The 23448-nt window shown below is 42.2% G+C and overlaps 1 long non-coding RNA gene across 1 annotated transcript; it reads right to left on the reverse strand.

Moving 5' to 3' along the window:
• Positions 1-230: 230 nt before the first annotated feature.
• On the reverse strand, positions 231-23429 carry LOC112441643 (uncharacterized). The gene is made up of 4 exons (XR_003029491.2): positions 23195-23429; positions 14514-14684; positions 10865-10969; positions 231-588 (listed from the first exon to the last, which is right to left on the reverse strand). It is a non-coding gene; the product is annotated as an uncharacterized lncRNA (long non-coding RNA).
• Between the last annotated feature and the right edge of the window lie 19 nt (positions 23430-23448).

Raw genomic sequence — 23448 nt, forward strand, 5'->3', positions numbered from 1 at the left:
TTAGAACAATGACACATAAATGTGAACGGAAGGCGACAGAAAAAGAGGTAGTAGGTAAATACTAATCAAGAGAAAGTTGATACCATTATATTAATAACAGACAAAGTGATCTTGAAACAAAAAGCATTATTGGAGATAAAAATGAATGGTCATCATATAAAAATAGAAGAAACAATTCACCAGAAATATACGACAAAGTCTGTATCTAACAATACACCCTTCAAAATATATACAGCAAAACTTGGTAGAATTTATTATTTGTTTATTTAGGCTATACATTTATAGTACATTTATTATTTATTTATTTATTTAATGGGTCTTCGTTACTGCACAAGGGCTTGCCTCTAGCTTCAGCCAGCTGGGGCTACTCGTGGTGGTGGACAGACTTCCCCTGCTGCAGAGCCCAGGCTCTAGGCTCACAGCTTCGCTAGTTGCATCGGGAACTCTATAGCTTGGGCTCAGTAGCTGTGTCACTTGTGTGTAGTTGCTCCAAGGCATGTGGAATCGTCCTGGATCAGAGATTGGACCAGTGTTCCCTGCATTGGCAGGTGAATTCTCATCTACTGCACCACCAGGGAAGTCCCCAAACTGGGTAGAATTTTAAGAAAAAAATGCACAACTCCATAATTATAAAAAAGAGGTTAAAAATTAACAACTAAGTAACTGGTAACAAACATAAAACATTCAGAATGTAGAAGATTTAAGAGTTAATAAGCTTGATCGGATGATTCCTACATTCAACAATTAGAGAAAACACATTTTTCAAACTTACATGATGTATATATATAAATTGAGCATACAGTAGGCTGCAAAACTAACATAAACAAGTACCAAAGATTCATGCAAATCACTTTTTCTGATGATGGTACAAAGATAAAAAACATTTCTAAACATGTGGATGTACTTCCACATGTTTAGAAATTAAATAACAAAAATACTTCTAAATAATCCATGGGTTTAAAAAGAAATTATAATGGGTACTAGAAAATATTCAGTGCTGAAAGAAAATGAAACCATTATCCATCAAAGTTTATGGGATGCAGCTAAAAACAATATTCACAGGAAAGTTATAACCTAAATACATACTTTAGAAACAAAGAAAGATAAAAATACTCTAGTGATTAGACTTAAAAAATTAGAGATAGTCCAGAGCAAACCTAAAGGAAGTAGAAGGGGAAAAAATAAAGTAATAAGATAGATAATACATATAAAATAACCATACACTAGAGACTTTAAACAGAGAAGGCAATGGCACCCCACTCCAGTACTCTTGCCTGGAGAGTCCCATGGATGGAGGAGCCTGGTGGGCTGCAGTCCATGGGGTCGCTAAGAGTCGGACACGACTGAGTGACTTCACTTTCACTCTTCACTTTCATGCATTGGAGAAGGAAATGGCAACCCACTCCAGTGTTCTTGCCTGGAGAATCCCAGGGACGGGGGAGCCTGGTGGGCTGCTGTCTATGGGGTCACACAGAGTCGGACACGACTGAAGCGACTTAGCAGCAGCAGCAGCAGCAGCAGAGACTTTAAAAAAAGAAAAATCTAAAAGCTGCTTCTTTAAAATAGACAAGTCTCTGACAGATTGATCCAGAAACAAAAATCGCACAGCAGCAATTTCAGGATAGTAGGAGGGACAATTGTAGATACAGCAGAGATTTAAAGACTCTTTGGCAAACACTAAAAATTACTGTCTGCCAATAAATTTATAAGCCTTGTGTGGTAAGAGCCTCCAAGATGGCCCACAATAACCTTGACCCTCTGGAAGGCATAGCTCTGTGTAGTCCTCTACCACACTAGAGCTGACTCATGCAACCAGTAGGATACTGTAAAAAAGATGGTGTGTGAGTTTCAAAGTCAGGTCACAGAAGACATTGTGGCTTCATCTTGATCTCTCTTGAATCACCTACCCTAGGGAAGCCAGCCACCATATTGGGAGGATATTCAGGCAAGCTCAGCTCCAAATGATGAGGAACTGAGGCCTCCTGCTCTCAGCCATGTGAGTGACCCAAATTAGAAGTGGATCCTCCAGCTCCAGTCAACCCTTCAAATGATAGCAGCTCTACCCTGACACAGAAGTACCTGGCTCAGATCAGATCAGATCAGATCAGTTGCTCAGTCATGTCCGACTCTTTGCGACCCCATGAATTGCAGCACGCCAGGCCTCCCTGTCCATCACCAACTCCCGGAGTTCACCCAGACTCACGTCCATCGAGTCAGTGATGCCATCCAGCCATCTCATCCTCTGTAGTCTCCTTCTCCTCTTGCCCCCAATCCCTCCCAGCATCAGAGTCTTTTCCAATGAGTCAACTCTTCGCATGAGGTGGCCAGTCATTCCTAAAGTCCTGACCCACAGAAATTATATGAAGTAATATATATTGATTGCTATTTAAAGTGCTAAGTGTAAGGGTAATTTTAAAAATTTTAAATGAACTTTACATACTTATGTGTATATTTATTTTAAATGTATTTATTTCTTAGAGCTGTTTTAGGTTCACAGCAAAATTGAGCATACAATACATGGAATTTTCATATACTCCAGTCAGTCCCCAAGCTCATACAGCCTCTCCAACTACCAACATCCTGCACCAGAGCAGTATATTCATTATGCTCAATGAACCTACATTGACACAATCGTCATTCAGAATTCACAGTCTACATTACGGTTCACTCTTAGAGTTTTACACTCCATGGATTTTGACAAATGTTTGACATGTAACCACCACCATAGTATCCTATAGAACAATTCCACTGCCTTAAAAATCCTCCATGTTCTGCAGATTCATCCTTCCCTTCCCCCTTGCTCCTGGCAATCAATGAACTTTTTACTGTCTCCATGTAGCAGTATGTGAGTCGCTCAGTTGTGTCTGACTCTCTTCGACCCAATGGACTGTAGCCTGCCAGGCTCTTCTGTCCGTGGAATTCTTCAGGCAAGAATACTGGAGTGAGTTGCCATTTCCTTCTCCAGGGGATCTTCCTGACCCAGGGATCAAAACTGTCTCCTGCATTGTAGGTAGATTCTTGTTGTCTGAGCCACCAGGGCTTCCCTACTGTCTCCATAGTCTTGCCTTTTTCAGAATATCATACAGTTGGAATCATTAAACATGTAACCGTTTCAGATTGGATTATTTTCCACTGAGTAATAGGCATTTAAGGTTCATTCATGTCTTCATAGCTTGATATTTTATTTCTTATTAGCACTAAATAATATTTCATTGTTTGGACATACCGTAGTTCATTTAGTCATCTACTGAAGAATATCATGGTTGCTGCCAAATCTTAGCAAATATAAATAAAACTTCTATCAATATTTATGTGCAAGTTTTTGAATGAATATACATTTTCAATTCATTTGAGTAAATACAGCATGGTTACTGCATAGTAGAAAAGTATACTTAGTTTTGTGGAAAGTGCTTGTCTTCCACAGCGACTGTGGAAGATGTTTTACATTCCCACCAGGAATGAATGAGAACTCCCGTAGCTCCACATCCTTGCCAGCATTTGGGGTATCCGTGTTCTGGATTATGGCCTTCTTAATAGTTGGGCAGTGGTATCTCATTGTCTTAATTTGCATTTCCCTAATGAGATATGATGTGGAGCACCTTTCTATATGCTGATTTGCCATCTATACATCTGCTCTGGGGAGGCGTCTGCTCTGGGGAGGCGTCTGCTCTGGGGAGGTGTCTGCTCTGGGGAGGCGTCTGCTCAGTTTGCCTCCTTTTTAATCAGGTTGTTCGTTTTCTTATTGCTGAGGGTCAAGAGTTTCTGTGCATTTTGGATAACAGTCCTTTTTCAGATGCACTTTTTGTCAATATTTTCTCCAGGTCTGTGACTTATCTTTTCATTCTTGTAACAGTGTCATGACCACAGACACAGGAATGATACCAAAATAGTGAAATCTTTGTATCTTAGAATTTAAAATGGGTAGAATGTTAGAGTCATAAAATATTTATGAGTCCTAGAATTTCATAATTAATAGAAGTATACAATCCTAGAATCCTAGAAAAATGAATGCTAAAATTGCTACAATTTGAGAATAACTGAATATTCTTTAAAACTCTTTATTTACTTGTTGCAGGCTTAAAAACTCCTTTATTGAGCTAAAATAGGAATTCTTACAGTTTCTATCTTTCCTTGAGACCACCCTCGACAGCATTTTAAAGTCGTATTCAAAAACAACTGTTATATCCCTGTTCTTCTCTTCTCAGGATGAAGAGAAAGTCACTCAGTCATGTCCTACTCTTTGCGACCCCGTGGACTATACAGTGGCTTCCCTGATAGCTTGGTTGGTAAAGAATCTGTGTGCAATGCAGGAGATCCTGGTTTGATTCCTGGGCAGGGAAGATTCTCTGGAGAAGAGATAGGCTACCCGCTCCAGTATTCTTTGGCTTCCCCTGTGGCTCAGCTGGTAAAGAATCTGCCCACAATGCGGGAGACCTGGGTTCGATCCTTGGGTTGGGAAGATCCCCTGGAGAAGGCAAAGACTACCCACTCTAGTATTCCGGCCCAGAGAATGCCATGGATTGTATAGTCCATGGGATTGCAAAGAGTTGGATGCAACTTTCACTTCACTTCACTTCGGGGTAAAATATTCCTAATTCTTTCACTTATCATATGCAAATATATGAAAGCCAGATACTTTGACATGCTATAGATCTCCTGTTACCCATCAAACTTTCATCCACTATTTTAACAATTATTGATGGCTCTTGCCTGAAACAGTTATTATGCTGTTTGCCAAACAGTGATTTCCTAACTCCATCATTCCTTCTATATTTATTAGTTGACATCATTGTTTATACCAGCATGAATTTTTTTTCCAATGGGCATAATTTTTGTTACTATCATTTTTTATTTTGATGCTCAAAGTGTTCCAGATTTTCACAGTGGGAGCCACTTGATGTGACTCTGCAGCTCCCCTTAAATAAAATGATACAGATATATATTAAGGTCCATGGAGAACACACTCCCTATCTTCTCTTCTCTGAAGTTACCTCCAAAAGAGGATGGTATAGATGCATGTTTTTGTACATGTATTACATACACATGTATCTACAATAAATTTGGTATTTTTTTTTCCTGAGTGGTATCATACTTAATGAAACTTTTCAATGTGCCTTCTCCTTCATCCATACTGATATAGCTTGATTTAGTTAGGCCATTTCAACTGCTCTCTAGTACTCTGTTGCATGATAAACCACTTAAAAAAATCTACACTTCCACTGATGAACAGTTAGGATGCTGCCATTTTTCAGTTGTTACAATTGGTAGGGCATATTTTTCCTTATGTCTGTCTCCATTTGAGAGAGTTAAAGCTTAGGCAGGTTGATGGGGAGTCGAGGGCCTTTCACATTCTTTTGCCTTGGTCAGGGTAGGCTGCTCAGGCAACAGTATATCTTGCTCATACTTTCCTTAAGCCTTGTGCAACAATGTATGTTGCCTGAGAGAACTAGCTTTTCTTTAGAGCTGGAGCTAATGAATACACAGAGGTAATATAAATCATGGGTATGATTTTCTTAGTCTCTATGTGAATGATTCTAATTGCAACAAATCTTTCCTGGGAACCTGTTTTCTCATATCACTGCTTACTAAGAAATAATATATCTTGCCCAGAGACATTCTGCCAGGAACCTGTTCTCCTTGACTAATCTTGGGTCAGTGTTATTTGGGGATGTATGTTGTGGGAGAAGGGATTTGGTAAAACTTTTACAGCCTTGTACAGCCTTGAAGTGCTCTTTTTATCTATTTCCAGCAGTCAATTGAAAAGTATATAATGCCCTGCTTAAACTAATGAGGCAGGTACTCTTTCCACCACCTTCTGATGTCTTTGTCAGAAGTTTTCTCTGTCCTTTCACTTTAAATAAAAATCTTTGCTGCATGAAGCTCTGAGTGGCTGAGACCATGTCTTTGGTCCCAGAGTTAAATCTTCTCCTTTGGAGACGATGAACTCGGCACCCAAGACTGTAAGATATCACATTGCCTATATGAGAGTTCTCCAGGGTTGACAATCCAGAAGTAAAATTTCTAAGCCATACACTATATGCTTCTTTTAATACAGAAGGAACAATTTGTTCTCTAAAGTGATTTTACCAATTTACACTCTCACCTGTGATGTGAGAGTTCCTGTTTCTCAGTATTGTCACCAATATTTGGTATTAATAGACTTTTATAAAATTTGCCGGTCTGAGGGATATGAAATGTTGTATTACGGGTGTTTAAATTCAAATACTTTTCTATGGGGATGGTCTTGATCCCTGTCTCCTGTACAATGTCATGAACCTCCATCCATAGTTCATCAGGCACTCTGTCTATCAGATCTAGTCCCTTAAATATATTTCTCACTTCCACTGTATAATCATAAGGGATTTGATTTAGGTCATACCTGAATGGTCTAGTGGTTTTCCCTACTTTCTTCAGTTTAAGTCTGAATTTGGCAATAAGGAGTTCATGATCTGAGCCACAGTAAGCTCCTGGTTTTGTTTTTGCTGACTGTATAGAGTTTCTCCATCTTTGGCTGCAAAGAATATAATCAATCTGATTTTGGTGTTGACCATCTGGTGACGTCCATGTGTAGAGTCTTCTCTTGTGTTGTTGGAAGAGGGTGTTTGTTATGACCAGTGCATTTTCTTGGCAAAACTCTATTAGTCTTTGCCTTGCTTCATTCTGTATTCCAAGGCCAAATTTGCCTGTTACTCCAGGTATTTCTTGACTTCCTACTTTTGCATTCCAGTCCCCTATCATGAAAAGGACATCTTTTTTGGGTGTTAGTTCTAAAAGGTCTTGTAGGTCTTCATAGAACCGTTCAGCTTCTTCAGCGTTACTTACTGGTTGGGGCATAGGCTTGGATTACTGTGATACTGAATGGTTTGGCTTGGAAAGGAACAGAGATCATTCTGTCGTTTTTGAGATTGCAGCCAAGTACTGCATTTCGGACTCTTTTGTTGACCATGATGGCTACTCCATAAGGGATTCCTGCCCACAGTAGTAGATATAATGGTCCTTTGAGTTACATTCACCCATTCCAGTCCATTTTAGTTTGCTGATTCCTAGAATGTCGACATTCACTCTTGCCATCTCCTGTTTGACTACTTCCAATTTGCCTTGATTCATGGACCTAACACAATGGCACCCCACTCCAGTACTCTTGCCTGGAAAATCCCATGGATGGAGGAGCCTGGTAGGCTGCAGTCCATGGGGTCGCTAAGAGTCAGACATGACTGAGCGACTTCACTTTCACGCATTGGAGAAGGAACTGGCAACACACTCCAGTGTTCTTGCCTGGAGAATCCCAGGGATGGGGGAGCCTGGTGGGCTGCCATCTATGGGGTCGCACAGAGTTGGACACGACTGAAGTGACTTAGCAGCAGCAGGCAGCAGTAGCATGGATCTAACATTCCAGGTTCCTATGCAATATTGCTCTTTACAGCATCAGATCTTGCTTCTATCACCTTAAAGCTCAACATTCAGAAAACTAAGATCATGGCATCTGGTCCCATCACTTCATGGGAAATAGATGGTGAAACAGTGGAAACAGTGTCAGACTTTATTTTTTGGGGGGGGGCTCCAAAATCACTGCAGATGGTGATTGCAGCCATGAAATTAAAAGATGCTTACTCCTTGGAAGGAAAGTTATAACCAACCTGCTGCTGCTGCTGCTAAGTAGCTTCAGTCATGTCTGACTCTGTGCAACCCCATAGACGGCAGCCCATGAGGCTCCCCCATCCCTGGGATTCTCCAGGCAAGAACACTGGAGTGGGTTGCCATTTCCTTCTCCAATGCATGAAAGTGAAAAGTGAAAGTGAAGTCGCTCAGTCGTGTTCGACTCTCTTAGCGACCCCATGGACTACAGCCCACCAGGCCCTCCATCCATGGGATTTTCCAGGCAAGAGTACTGGAGTGGGGTGCCATTGCCTTCTCTGATGACCAACCTAGACAGCATATTAAAAAGCAAAGACATTACTTTGCCAAGAAAGGTCCATCTAGTCAAGGCTATGGTTTTTCCAGTGGTCATGTATGGATGTGAGAGTTGGTCTGTGAAGAAAGCTAAGCACTGAAGAATTGATGCTTTTGAACTGTGATGTTTGAGAAGACTGTTGAGAGTCCTTGGACTGCAAGGAGATCCAACCAGTCCATCCTAAAGGAGATCAGTCCTGGGTGTTCGTTGGAAGCACTGATGCTGAAGCTGAAACTCCAGTACTTTGTCCACCTCATGCAAAGAGTTGACTCATTGGAAAAGACCCTGATGCTGGGAGGGATTGGGGGCAGGAGGAGAAGGGGATGACAGAGGATGAGATGGCTGGATGGGATCACCGACTCGATGGACCTGAGTTTGGGTAAACTCCAGGAGTTGGTGATTGACAGGGAGGCCTGGCATGCTGCAATTCATGGGGTTGCAAAGAGTCAGACACGACTGAGTGACTGAACTGAACTAAACTGAAATTCAAATACTAGGGATGTTGGGCATCTTTTCATGTGCTTACTGCCTGTTGGAGTTTCTGTACATTACCTGTTTGTCTATTAGGTTAACTTTAAAGAATTATTTTGAGGTCTTTATCTATCTTGCATATTAGTTACTGTGGCTTGTATGCATTGCAAATATCTTCTCTCAGTGTGTGGCTTATCCTTTAATCTTGTTTATAGTATAGTTTGGCATACAGAGGTTAAATTTTAACACAATCAAATGTATCAATGAAATCAAAGATTATCAAACTTTGTGGGTTGTAATTTTTGCGTCTTTAAGAACCCTTAGCAGGACTTCCCTGATTGTCCCGAGGTTAAGAACCTGCCTTGCAATGCAGGGGACTTGGGTTCAATCCCTGATCAGGGAACTAATATCTCACATGCTGTGGGGCCACTAAGCCCTTGTGGCACAAGTAGAGAGACCACGTGCTGCAATACTGAGCCTGCACGCAGAATGCAAGGCCTGCATGAAGCAATGACCTTGCATGCTACAACTAAGACCTGCCACAGTCAAATAAATATTTTTAAAAAGAACTCTTAGTTACTCTGATGTTAAAGATATTCTCCTTTATTGTCATTAAGATTTTTGTTTTTATATTTTTATCTATCCTTTGTGTATGATGTGCTTGTGGCAACCTCCCATTCCTCCTGACTTACCATGCTCCATTTAAGTTCAGTTTCCATCAACACTGTACTTCCTTGTCTTTCTGACTTCCTTATAGCCAGAAGTGGTCACATGACTTGATTCTATCCAATGAGGTGTTAGCAGAAGGCTTCTTGAAGAAAGTGCAAAAATACTGCAGAGAGGCCCCTGTACCCATCACCTATCATCTCCCAATGGTAACATCTCAAATAACTATAGTACAGTACCAGAAAGAAATGGACATTAACACCATACAATTAAATAGACTACAGACCTCACTTGGATTTTACCAGTTTTTGCAAGCACTCATTTTGTTAAGTATGTCTTTTGCATAGTCTATGACATTTTATCACATGTATAGATTTATATAAACACAACCACAATCCAGATACAGGACTGTTCTTTAACCACAAAGGATCTCTCTCTTACTTGCTCCCTCTTCATAGTCACATCCGTCCCTGATTTTCCTGGTGGAAAATGCCCAGAGGAGATGTGGCCGCTACTAGTCTGTCATCCATCTCTAAATTTTTGAAGTTTGAGAGTATTGAGATTGCTTTTTTTTTTTCCCCACTAAGAAGAGTTTCCTGAAGATCTACCAAAGTTGTTGTATATTTCACTAGTTTGTTCCTTCTTATTGCTGAACATTATTCCTTTGGTTTAACCATTATCTTACAGAAGGAAATTTGCATTTTTTTTTCCAGTTTGTGGAGATTACAAAGAGAACTGATATAAACATACCTGTACAAGTTTTTCTGCGAACATGTTTTCAGTTCTCTAGGATAAGTGCTCAGGAGTGCATTTACAAGTTGTATGTTAAGTGTATGTTTAACGTTTTATAAAGCACCGTGTGTTTCCAGAGTGGCTGTACCATTTTACATTCCCATTAGTAATGGATGAGAGATCCAATTCTATCAGTACTTGGTGCTATCAGCCTTTTTCATTTTAGCCATTCCAGTGAGTGTGAACTAGTATCTCATCATTTTAATTTGCATTTCCCCAGCAGCTAGTGATGCTGAACATATTTTCATGTGCTTCTTTGAAATGACATATTTAAAAACTGTATCTTTCACTGTACTTATAAATAAGATAATTGAATTTATGCATGTATTGCTCTCTATTCAGGAGTCATACTAAGCTCTTGAATTAGTTTTAATAGTTTCTAGATGAGCTTGAACTTATTGTTCACAAAAATGACAGTGTTGCCTCCTTCCTTTTTATTTACACCTCTCACCTCTTTCTATTACCCAGTTGTTCATAATGCATCCCTAGAATTACTGTTCTCAACTTCAATGGAAATGTTTCCAGTATCTCACCATTAGGAATGAGGTTGATTCATCTATCTACTCCAATTTTACTAAGAATTAAAGAAAATTGAGAATATATGGTGAATTGATCAGGTGTCTTCACAGTCTCTTCCGAGATAATCATGTCTCTTCCACTTTTATCTTTCAACATATTTAACTATAATTTAATTACTAAAATCAAGCCATTCTTGCCTTTTATGTATAATGCCAGTTTGTGGTGGTGAGTCATTCTTTTCATGTGCTTCAGAATTCTACTTACTAAAATTTTGAGGATTTTTGTGTATTAATACTTATAAACAAGCTTGGGTGGTTTTCTTTTTGCTGAGGTTTCTTGGTCACAGTGGCCAACAGTGTTATGATGACTTTACTAAAAGCATTTGGATAGTTTCCTTTTCTGTGCTTTCTAACAGCTTAAATGGAACTGGAGTTATCCCTTTCCTAAGGACTCAAGAGAACTCACCTGTGAATCATCTGCACCTGGGGCTTTTCAGGGCAGCTCCTTGCCACCTGCGAGATGGATCATGTAATTCTCCAATTTGAGGCTCTTCAATGGCTTGCCAATGTCCTTAGAATAAAATTTGACTCCTAACCATGGCCTTCCAGGCCCTGCAGGCCCTGGCCCATGTCTGTTAACAACCTCCTTTTATACATTCACCTGCTGTTCACAGCCTCACTGGTCCCCTTTTCAAACCTGAAACACACCAGGCTCTTTGCAGTCCTACAGCCCTTGCATTTGCTGGTTTCTCTGCCTGGAATGTTCTTCTTTTTGCTCTTATATTCAGTGGCTTATTCTCATCCTTCAGGTCTTGCTTAATATCACATATCAAACAAGCCCCCCCACCCCAACCATCTTATCTGCTGTGAGGTCCTTTCTTTCTATCTCATCATTCTCTTTTTTCCTTAAGGTATCACTCATTATGCTCTGTTATTATCTTGCCAACTTTTTACTTGCTGACTGTTTGTTACATCACCTTGCACCCTACTGTGGACTGGGAACTCCTTTGAGTCCCCTGGAAACTTGCCTGTCTTAGGGACTCTGTATCCATTCTCTACAACTCTGTTTGGCACACAGCAGATAGCCAAACAAATGAGCAAAAAACACTGCTGACTGAATGAAATAAACAGAGGACCAGTGAAAGGAACACCATTGTCTGAAAAGAGATAAGGAATCACCTAGGGCAGTGCTCAGGTTTGTATAGGTTGAGATGACAGCAAAAGAGCCAAGTGGAATAGGCATCTGGAGATGTAAGAACTGAATAAACTGAAACGCTGACTTGGGAGTTACCCTTAACCATCTGTTAATGCACTTAATCATCTCCCCACTCATCCATTAACCCATGTGTCTCTTCATTCATCTGTCCATATATGGATATATTCATTCATGGATTCAGTCTACAAACTTTTGAATAAACTGTGAGCTAACCATGAGCCAAGCCCTGGGCACCTGGGTTACACTGACCAATAGACAGTCTCCATCCTCAAAGAGTATAAGTCTGAAAGAGACAGGAGAATAGAGGACATAAACAATAACAGATTGTATTAAGCACTGCTATGAGGTAGCTACAAGTGCATAATACAGAGCATAGCCAAAAACACATGGATAAAATACAGAATTTAATCTTGAGGGTATGCCAGAAATTAGGGAGCAATGGAAAAGAAATGCAAAAAAGCAAAATGGCTGTCTGGGGAGGCCTTATAAATAGCTGTGAAAAGAAGAGAAGCGAAAAGCAAAGGAGAAAAGGAAAGATATAAGCATCTGAATGCAGAGTTCCAAAGAATAGCAAGAAGAGATAAGAAAGCCTTCCTCAGCGATCAATGCAAAGAAATAGAGGAAAACAACAGAATGGGAACACTAGAGATCTCTTCAAGAAAATTAGAGATACCAAGGGAACGTTTCATGCAAAGATGGGCTCGATAAAGGACAGAAATGGTATGGACCTAACAGAAGCAGAAGATATTAAGAAGAGGTGGCAAGAATACACAGAAGAACTGTACCAAAAAGATCTTCATGACCCAGATAATCACGATGGTGTGATCACCCACCTAGAGCCAGACATCCTGGAATGTGAAGTCAAGTGGGCCTTAGAAAGCATCACTACAAACAAAGCTAGTGGAGGTGATGGAATTCCAGTTGAGCTATTTCAAATCCTGAAAGATGATGCTGTGAAAGTGCTGCACTCAATATGCCAGCAAATTTGGAAACTCAGCAGTGGCCACAGAACTGGAAAAGGTCAGTTTTCATACCAATCCCAAAGAAAGGCAATGCCAAAGAATGCTCAAACTACCGCACAATTGCACTCATCTCACATGCTAGTAAAGTAATGCTCAAAATTCTCCAAGCCAGGCTTCAGCAATATGTAATCTGTGAACTTCATGATGTTTAAGCTGGTTTTAGAAAAGGCAGAGGAACCAGACATCAAATTGCCAACATCCGCTGGATTATAGAAAAAGCAAGAGTTCCAGGAAAAACATCTATTTCTGCTTTATTGACTATGCCAAAGCCTTTGATTGTGTGGATCACAGTTAACTGTGGAAAATTCTGAAAGAGATGGGAATACCAGACCACCTGACCTGCCTCTTGAGAAATTTGTATGCAGGTCAGGAAGCAACAGTTGGAACTGGACATGGAACAACAGACTGGTTTCAAATAGGAAAAGGAGTATGTCAAGGCTGTATATTGTCACCCTGCTTATTTAACTTACATGCAGAGTACATCATGAGAAACGCTGGACTGGAAGAAATACAAGCTGGAATCAAGAATGCCGGGAGAAATATCAATAACCTCAGATATGCAGATGACACCACCCTTATGGCAGAAAGTGAAGAGGAACTAAAAAGCCTCTTGATGAAAGTGAAAGTGGAGAGTGAAAAAGTTGGCTTACAGCTCAACATTCAGAAAACGAAGATTATGGCATCCAGTCCCATCACTTCATGGGAAATAGATGGGGAAACAGTGTCAGACTTTATTTTTTGGGGCTCCAAAATCACTGCAGATGGTGACTGCAGCCATGAAATTAAAAGACGCTTACTCCTTGGAAGGAAAGTTATGACCAACCTAGACAGCATATTCAAAAGCAGACATTACTTTGCCAACAAAGGTCTGGCTAGTCAAGGCTATGGTTTTTCCTGTGGTCATGTATGGATGTGAGAGTTGGACTGTGAAGAAGGCTGAGCATCGAAGAATTGATGCTTTTGAACTGTGGTGTTGGAGAAGACTCTTGAGAGTCCGTTGGACTGCAAGGAGATCCAACCAGTCCATTCTGAAGGAGATCAGCCCTGGGATTTCTTTGGAAGGAACGATGCTAAAGCTGAAACTCCAGTACTTTGGCCACCTCATGCAAAGAGTTGACTCATTGGAAAAGACTCTGATGCTGGGAGGGATTGGGGGAAGGAGGAGAAGGGGACGACAGAGGATGAGATGGCTGGATGGCATCACTGACTCGATGGACCTGAGTCTGGGTGAACTCTGGGAGTTGGTGATGGACAGGGAGGCCTGGCGTGCTGCGATTCATGGGGTTGCAAAGAGTCGGACACGAATGAGCGACTGAACTGAACTGGAGAGGAGGAGCTTACGAGAGGTGCCAAGCAAAGGGAGAGGCAGTTCATGGTGATAAAAGGAGAAGTAGGAGAGACACTATATGACAGTAAAACAAACAAACAAATCTGGGCTTTTAGAGTAACCATATTTTGAATCCTAACCCTTATCAGCTGGGTAAGTTTGGAGAAATGATTTATCTTCTCTGAGCTTCAGTTTTCTCTCTGGAAAATAGGGATAACAGTGCTAACCTCATAGCAATGTTGTGTGGTATATCCTGCCTGATACATGGTAGATGCTGATGATGATGGTTGGATAATGGTGATGGTGGTGGTCATGGTGGTGGTAGGGATGATGGTGTTTGGTTGGTAGTGACAGTGGTGGTATTGATGATGGTAGCTGGCTGATGGTGACGACAGTGGTAATGGTCATGGTGGTGGTGATGTAGCTGAAGCAGTGGTGGTGGTGACGGTGATGATGGTGATGGTAATGATGGGGTGGTGGTAATAATGGTAGCGGTGATGCAGATGAAGATGCTGGTGATGGTCACTGGAAGACAATTTAGAGAGCTTACCTCGTGCCTGTTGAGCAGTCTTTGACTTGGATTTCTGGAGGCATTGCCCCTTATTAGAAGAAAGCTGCAAGAAGTTTTGGTGGACAACAGAAGGGTGGGTCAAGTTTGTGCTGCCATCTTTTGCAGGATGACTGTAATTCTGGTGGAAGCTGGACACAGCCCGTCTGCTTTCTGTAAGGAAAATGCATTAGCTACAATCCATTAAGCTGGTTTGCTGACTCGAAATCTTTTATGATGAGCACTGAAATTAAATGATTATATTTTTTTCTATTTTAAAAGATATGCCTTCCTGCTGGGCTTAAATAGTAGGGTTGAGCTCAATGGTCAGGGGCACCGGTTTTAGTTATAATCAATTTTCTCTTGATGAATATGGAGGACTGTGGCTTGTAACTTCACCAAGAGGACCCACATTTTGCCTTCTGCACCTGTGCAGAGTGGTGGAGCACCAGGGATACTGAGGGTGGGGAAGAGGGAGCAGAGCCTGTTGGAAAAAACCAACTATTTCTGTCTAACAGTCCTTAAAGGGTGCTAGTATCACCTGCTTAAAGCACCCACCACTATGCCCAGTACCTATCAGCTATGTGGCAAACAGACCTCTCATTTTCTTCCTCACATAGGCTTGGCATCCTGATAGGTAACCTAGTGGCAAGGATCACCTAAAAAGGGCAGGAAACCAGGACATGAGAGCCAAATTCAGTGACTGGTGAGACTATGGGTTCAGAAATGGCTGGAATGAAAGATACTACTCTTTACTACACGCCTACAGACTGCCAAGCACTGTGCCAGCGGCTTCATGTTTGATCCTTACCATAGCCATGAGTTAGCATTATCCAATTAATCTTGCAAATGAGGAAATCAGGTCTCAGAGAAGGGAAATGACTTGCCCCAAATTATCAAACTAATTCAAGGCTGAGCCCGCATGCGAATCCAGGCTTTTCTAATTCCAAAGTCTCCACTCTTTCCATTATACAGCCCCATGAGGCTGGAATGCTGGGGACATGGGGTCCTAAAAATGGAGTATCGGAAAAGAGATTGAGGTATGGGACAGCCAACAGAGATCAGAGATGTCTGATCTCTCTTCTCTTAGCTCAGGGCCTAAGTTCCTGGAGGAGCCAAACTTCTAGAGAGCTAGGTCTGAGCCAGCCATATGTGAGGAGAGGGCATGGGAAGTTGGAAGGTGCAAGATGAAGGTGGGAAAGCATGTTCAGAATTTCCAGGATCTCCCCCTACCCCAAGCCTCTCCCCTCTTTCCTTATCCCCAGGTCCTCCATGGCACAGTGCATGCCAGGAGCCACCTGGCTCTGGTATGAGTTCAGCCTTAAGCTCTTGGGGGAGCCAGGCTTCTGCAAAAACCCAGAGACATTTTAATAGTCTCATGGCCTCATGGCTTGGGGCCCACAAGCTTTCCAAGATCTTACACAAGTAGTTAAGCTCCAAGAAGAAAATTATATTGACTCTAAAACATGAGCAGATAGACAGCAATATCAAAATTAATAAATGTTTAAATGTCCACAAATGCAGTATGATGCCAACTAGTCACAGGCATCCCAAACTAATTAACTTAGAATAAAGTTAAGTTACAAAACAAAATGAATAGTTAACTCTTCACAAAACTCAGAATTATAAAAATCCTTTTCAAAACTTTTACTGAGAAAAATGGTATTTGATGCAGGAACCAGTTATAATGCTTGGCACAAGTTTATTATGCTTGCCGGCCTATGAAGGCCTCAGGAGGCCTCTGCTGGCCTTGCAGGGCTGGGTCCCTCTGAGTCATAATGGTGGCCATAGAGGAAGCTGCTGCTGATTTCCTTGCAGAACTGGGTATCATAATTCAGTATACAGGGACATAGCTGGGGGCCATCTGCCATCAGCAGTTGTGGTCTCCTAGGAAACACTGGAGAAGGACAAGGAGCAAGGCGGCTGATTGGCTACACATAGGAGACTGAAACATCCATCTGTCATCTGCTCTGTCTGGGCGAGGAGAGCAAAATGCTCAGATGCGGGTTTTAGCAGCTCTTTCTGGCTGCTGCTGTGTGGAGAAGAGGCTGGTTGGAGCAGAAAAACCATGGAGGAAGCTGTAGCAGGGTCCAGTGAAAAGGTGATGGTTGTCTGGCCTGCAGAAAGGGGCAGTGGAGATGGAGAGAGGAAGATGGATTTGAGAGATGAGCATATGCTAGAAATGGCAGGACTTTGTAAATAATTAGATATGGGAAGTGAGAGAAGGAAGAGGCCCGGACTGGGGGTGGAGGGGAGGGGTACATGCTGGTGCTGGTGACCTGATGGCATCAGGGGATACAGGAGAGCAATGTTTGTTACATGCTGGTGTCAGTTTGCATCACGCAAACCCAGTAGGCTTGAGGGGCTTGTGGGATGTCCAACGGAAACTGTCCAGGATGCAAAGTGATGTGCTGGATTCACAAGGTGGGCCCAAGGTGAGGACACAGATGAAGGCATCCACCCACAATAGACAGAGCATGTTTATTTCACTGTGGAACCATAGAGCAAAGCCCTCTTCTAGAACCTTGGGCTTTCACCTTATACACCATTCATTCAATCTATCCATGAAACCTCCTCTGATGTTCACAGCCTGGTGGATAATGAGATATGAATGAGGGCAACTGTGCTGCGAGGTGGACAGGGTTCCCCAGTGTCCATGCTGTGGACTCTGCTCTATCCGGTGGGTGTGGTGGGGTCATAGCAGACCGTGTGGAGGAGGATGTATTGAATTGGGCCCGGGAGGTTGGGCTGGCTACCTATGAGAGAAATTCCCTATGGGCAGAGGAAAGAGCAGGCTAGCTCATGGTGCACAGATTACAGGCTAAGGGTTTTGCCATGGCCATTTGGGATTGCAAGAGAAAAGGAAAAGTTCCAAATTAAGACTTGCTGAACCTCTTCAAGGTGCTATATTAGCTTCCCATCACAATTACTACAAATTTAAAACAACACAAAGCTATTCTTTTATACTTCTAGAAGTCAGAAGTCTGAAATAAGTCTCATTAGGCTAAAGTCAGGGTATCAGCAAGGCTGACTCCTCCTGGAGGCACTGAGGGGAGAAGCTGTTATCTTGCTCTTTTCAGCTTCTGTGTTCTTTGGCTTGTACCCTTTTCCTTCATATTTAAAGTTCATCACTCTAGCCTCTGCTTCCATCATCACACCGCATTCTCCCATGATTCTCACCCATCTGCATCTTTCTTCTGAGGACAGTTGTGATTGTATCAGGCCCACGAATAATACATAATCCAGGACAATAGCAAACTTCTTTAATCATGTATGCCATGCCTCTTCTGCTATGTAAGGTAGCATTCATGTCTCTGGGGGTAGGATGTGGTCATCTTTGGGGATCATTATTCAGCCTGCCACAGGTGCCCAGTACATTCATCATCCCCAGGGTATGGAGAGAAATCTCAGGCTCTGGAAGCCTGTCTGGTCCAAAGTCCAGGCGTTCAGTTTCTACTCCAGGCAGACTCTGCAGCGATTCTGTATGGAATCTGGCCATTGTCCTTGAGCTCAGAAATTGCCAAGTTTCTGATTAAGTTGTACTGCAATTTTTAGGCAAACAAGGTATGTGGGGAACAGAGGAATTGAACAGAGCTAAACAAGCTCTTTATAACAGGACCTCAGCATGCTATGTACTGTAACTCTCCAAATGCAACTCATCATAAACTTTTCTGCGATAGCAAGGCTTCACTGAACATAGTTTAGGCAGTGCTGCATAGCGCAGGCTACTGTGTGGGGTGTTTAGCCTGAAGGGGAAAATGCCACAGAGGAGGAGGTGCTTCCTTCAGCTCTGAGGCACGTGAAAGTGAGAAGGAGAAAGCCTCAGTCCTACGTTTTTTAATTTAATAAATGTACCTTCTAGCTGCTGGATATAGACTGGTGAATTATATAATTGTGATTCTTGCCCTATAGGGGTTTACAGTCTATATAGTAGATAAAAGTAAAAATGATTGATTTTAATACCACCCCGTGAGATAAAGGCTTTGGAAGAAATGTCCAGGATGGAAGAAGAGGGAATAACAGGGTGTTCAAAGGTGTCATTTACATCAAGACCTGAAGAAGAAGGAAATAGCAATCATAACGTTGGGGCAAGAACACTCCAGGCAGAGAGGACAGCTTGAGCAAAGGCCCTGAGGTGGGAGGGAGTGTGACGTGGATAAGGAACTGGAAGGATGAAAGGAAGGCAGTGTGGCTAAAGCACGTGAACATGAGTGGAGAAGAGGAGAAGGTCGGCAGGAGGAACTGCCAGAGGGGCCAGATCACGCCTGCGCTTGTGGGCCAAGGTGAAGAGTTTGGAAGTCATTGTGTAACTGTTAAGCAAGCAAGCTGCATAATTAAAAGAAAAAAAAAAACAGTTATAACACAGTGATAACACTGAAGAACAGACGACAAGAAGCCAGTGGATAAGTCTTGCTCCTGCTATGTTCCCAGTATCCAGAGCAGTGCCTGACAAATAGAACGTGCTCATTTGACAACTATCTGTTGGGTGAATAAGTCAGTAAGAGAAGTAGGACCCTGAGTACAGAGGCCGTTGTGGTAGTCCCTGCAGGTGAAGGAGAAGGGAGATGGGCGGACGTGGAGGCATTCAAGATGTATTTTGGATCTAGAAACGACAGATGTTACTGATTGGTTGAGGGTAAGCGGAATGGTAGTAAGGGAGGATTTAGACTATCTCCTGGCCTCAAACTACTGGGTGGATGATGGTGACATTTTCTGTGAAGGAGAAGACTGGAAGAGGTTAAGGAATATTGGAAGTGAGAGTGAAAAAGAGAACCAAGAGTCCATCCTTGAACATGTTAGTCATGAGATGCTTTTGAAATATCCAAGAACAGATATTAAGTTGACAGTCTGGAGGACAGGTAAAGCGTGTATTTATAAACTTGGAAGTCATCACACACAGATGGGCATTAAAACCATGTCATGAGCAACATCACCCAGGGAGAGAATGTGAATGAAAGAAGAAGATGGCCAGGACATAGGTGGATTCCAAATGGTGGTCTTAACTTCAGACAACACTACAAAGCCACAGTAATCGAAACAGCATGGTATTGGCACAAAAGCAGACATGGATCAATGGAACAGATTAGAGAACCCAGAAAGAAACCCACACACGTATGGTCAATTACTCTTTGATAAAGGTGCCAAGAATATACAAGGGTGAAAAGGCAATCTCTTCAGCAAGTGGTGGTGGGAAAGATGGACAGCTGTGTGTTAATCAATGAAGTTAGAACACTCCCTCATATCATACACAAAAATAAGCTCAAAATGGCTTAAAGACTTAAATATAAGACAAGACACCATAAAACTCCTAGAAAAGAACATAGGAAAAACATTCTCCAATGTAAACTATAGCAATGTTTTCTTAGGTCTCCCAAGGCAACAGAAATAAAAGCAAAAATAAACTAATGGGACCTAATCAAGCTTATAAGCCTTTGCACAGCAAAGGAAACTATAACAAAATGAAAAGACAACCTACAGAATAGGGGGGGCAATATTTGCAAATGAGGTAATTGATAAGAGCTTAATTTCCAAAATATACAAATAGTTCATACAGCTCAATATCAAAAACACAAACAACCCAATCAAAACATGGGCAGAGGACCTAAATAGACTTTTCTCCAAAGAAGACATCCAGATGACCAAGAGACACACAAAAAGATGCTGCTACTGCTAAGTTGCTTCAGTCGTGTCCAACTCTGCACAACCCCATAGACGACAGCCCACCAGGCTCTGCCATCCCTGGGATTCTCCCAGAAAGAACACTGGAGTGGGTTGCCATTTCCTTTTCCAAAAAGATTCTGAATATCTCTAATTATTAGAGAACTGTAAATCAAAACAATGAGGTATCACCTCACACCAGTCAGAATGGCCATCATCAGAACGTCTGCAAATAATAAATGCTGGAGATGGTGTGGAGAAAAGAGAACCTTCCCATACTGTTAGAATGTAAAATGGTGTAGCCACCATGGAGGACAGTATTGAGATTCCTTAAAAACCAAAAAATAGAGTTATTATATGATCCAGGAATCCCATTTCTGGGTGTGTATTCTAAAAAGATGAAAACTCTAATTTGAAAAGATACATGGATCCCAGTATTCATAGCAGTACTATTCACAACAGCCAAGAATGGAAATAATCTAAGCGTACATTAGCAGATGAATGGATAAAGAAGTGGTGGTATATATTTATATATACACACACACACAATAGAATATTAGCCATAAAAAGAGTGAAATAATGCCATTTGCAGCAACATGGATGGACCCAGAAATGATCATACTAAGTGAAGTAAGTTAGACAGAGATAGAAATGATCATACTAAGTGAAGTAAGTTAGACAGAGATAGAAATGATCATACTAAGTGAAGTAAGTTAGACAGAGATAGAAATGATCATACTAAGTGAAGTAAGTTAGACAGAGACAGAAATGATCATACTAAGTGAAGTAAGTTAGACAGAGACAGAAATGATCATACTAAGTGAAGTAAGTTAGACAGAGACAGAAATGATCATACTAAGTAAGTTAGACAGAGACAGAAATGATCATACTAAGTGAAGTAAGTTAGACAGAGACAGAAATGATCATACTAAGTGAAGTAAGTTAGACAGAGATAGAAATGATCATACTAAGTGAAGTAAGTTAGACAGAGACAGAAATGATCATACTAAGTGAAGTAAGTTAGACAGAGACAGAAATGATCATACTAAGTGAAGTAAGTTAGACAGAGAAGGACAAGTATCATATGATATCACTTATATGTGGAATCTTAAAAAAGATACAAATGAACTTCTTTGCAAAACAGAAATAGACTGATATAGAAAACAAATTTATGGTTACCAAAGGGGAAAACAGGGGCAGGGATAAATTAGGAGCTTGGGAGTGACATATACACACTACTATAAATAAAACAGATAAACAACAAAGTCTTACTGTACAGCACAGGGAGCTATATTCAATATTTTGTGATAACCTATAATGGAAAAGAATCTGGAAAACAGTATATATACATGTGTATAACTGAATTAGTTTGCACTGTATACCTGAAACTAACACAATATTGTAAATCAACAATATTTCAATAAAAACAAACAAAAACAAGTAAACAAAAAGGTTATATTATTGTGATGATCTGGAGAAATCTGTTTAACCCCTCTGAGTTTGTTTCTTCCTCTGTAAAGCAAGTAATTCCTCCTCCTAGGTCCATACTTCAAAGCACCAGACATACAGGAGGGGCTCCACAGGGGACACAGCCCTAGGAAGGCTTAGAATTCTCCATGCTGACAAAGCTGGAAAAGGGACAGATTTAGCTACTCTGCAGCCAAACCTAGCAGAAATAGACCACTTAGCCATCTCTGTGAGCAAGTTCCCCTCAACAGCTCTGCTTATTACTCAGGCTCCTCTCCAGCCCTCGCCAGCCCTGCACTACAAAGAAGTCCACCCTGCTTGCAACTCCAAAGAATCGCCACCAGAGGGAGCGCCTCCCCAGGGCTGGTACTGGTTGGCTCTCTTCCTTCCATCCCAAACTCTTCTCGCTTTCTCTTTACTTGCTTTCTCCTTTTCTGTTTTGTTTTTGTTTTAATTTCAGAAGTATCCGAGAGTCTTAAAAAGCACAAGAGTCCAAATAGAATCTGGACAGCTCCCAAATCTTCTGTATTGTTTCTGCCTTTTATTGTCTAGTTGTTATTTACTAACAATCCTGTTCAAAGACTTGTTAGAACCTTGAGAATTTGACCATTTAATTTGGGCCTTAGGAACCTCATTTCTTCAAGGAGAAGGTGATTCCACTGAAGAATATGTTATAATCCAGAAGTTTTAGGAATACAGGCTGGTTGGACAGACGGGCTGAGGAAGGAGCTCTGACGGGCTGCTTTCTCAAACAGCTTGAAGTGAAGGTGGGATGTGAGAGGCAAGTGGACCACAGATACTGGAAAAGGGTGGACGGACCACAGGATTCCACGTGGTGGCTACAACCTGCTGGTGGACCCAGTAGCACCAAGGGCTGGACAGGAGCACAGCACTCAGCCCCTGGCCCTCAATCAGGCCGCTGGCCTGGGAGAGGGGCGGGGATAGGGACTGGGGGCAAGAGGTGGGGCAGCAGAAGTGGGAATAGGGCCAGGGGTTAGAGAGCAGAATCATCTTCTCCTTAAAGAAACGATGCTCCTAAGGCCCAAATTAAATGGTCAAATTCTGAAGGTTCTAACAAGTCTTCGAACAAGATTGTTAGTAATTACAACTAGACAATGAAAGGCAGAAACAACACAGAAGATTTGGGAGCTGTCCAGATTCTATTTGGACTCTCAGGTACTTCTGAAGTTAAAACAAAAAACAGAAAAGGAGAAAGTACGTAAAGAGAAAGGGAGGAGAGGTGGAGGGACAGTTTAGGGTGGAAGGAAGAGTCGAGGGTCAGGCGTTCGCGGTCAGGGTTTGGGGCTAGGGGGCGAGGGCAAGGTTAGGCCTTGGGTTGGGGGCAGGAGATGGGGTCAGAGACAGCGGTGGGGCTGGGGAGGGGGGAAAGTCAAGGGTGGAAGGGACAATCGGGGGCAGGGGTTGGGGGATAGTCAGGGGCAGGGGGGAGGCGGGTGTGCGCGGGCCCCTCACTCCTCGATATGCCGTTGGAACTCGACCCTGATGCCCCTTGGGGTTCCAGCATCCAGATTGTTAAGGTTCTTTAGCGCCGGGCTCACCCTCCTGGACAACGTCTTCTAGTGGTGGAGGAGGAAGTATTGATATACTTCTTCCCACTGTCCGTCTTGCGCTTCGCCGCTTTCTGCTGTCCACATGGTTGAGGAGAAAGTTCACCTCCACTCTGGCCGAAGCCAGAGAAGCGCCGGCAGATGTCACCCGGCGTTGGAAGGCGAGGGCGTCCGCGCTCACCGCGCAGGCGCAGTTCCGCCGCTGAGCCTGCGCGACCGCCGCCCGCGGGTGCGGGTGGGTGCGG

The sequence above is a fragment of the Bos taurus genome, chromosome 15 (genome assembly GCF_002263795.3).
Source record: "Bos taurus isolate L1 Dominette 01449 registration number 42190680 breed Hereford chromosome 15, ARS-UCD2.0, whole genome shotgun sequence".
NCBI classification, from domain to species: Eukaryota; Metazoa; Chordata; class Mammalia; order Artiodactyla; family Bovidae; genus Bos; species Bos taurus.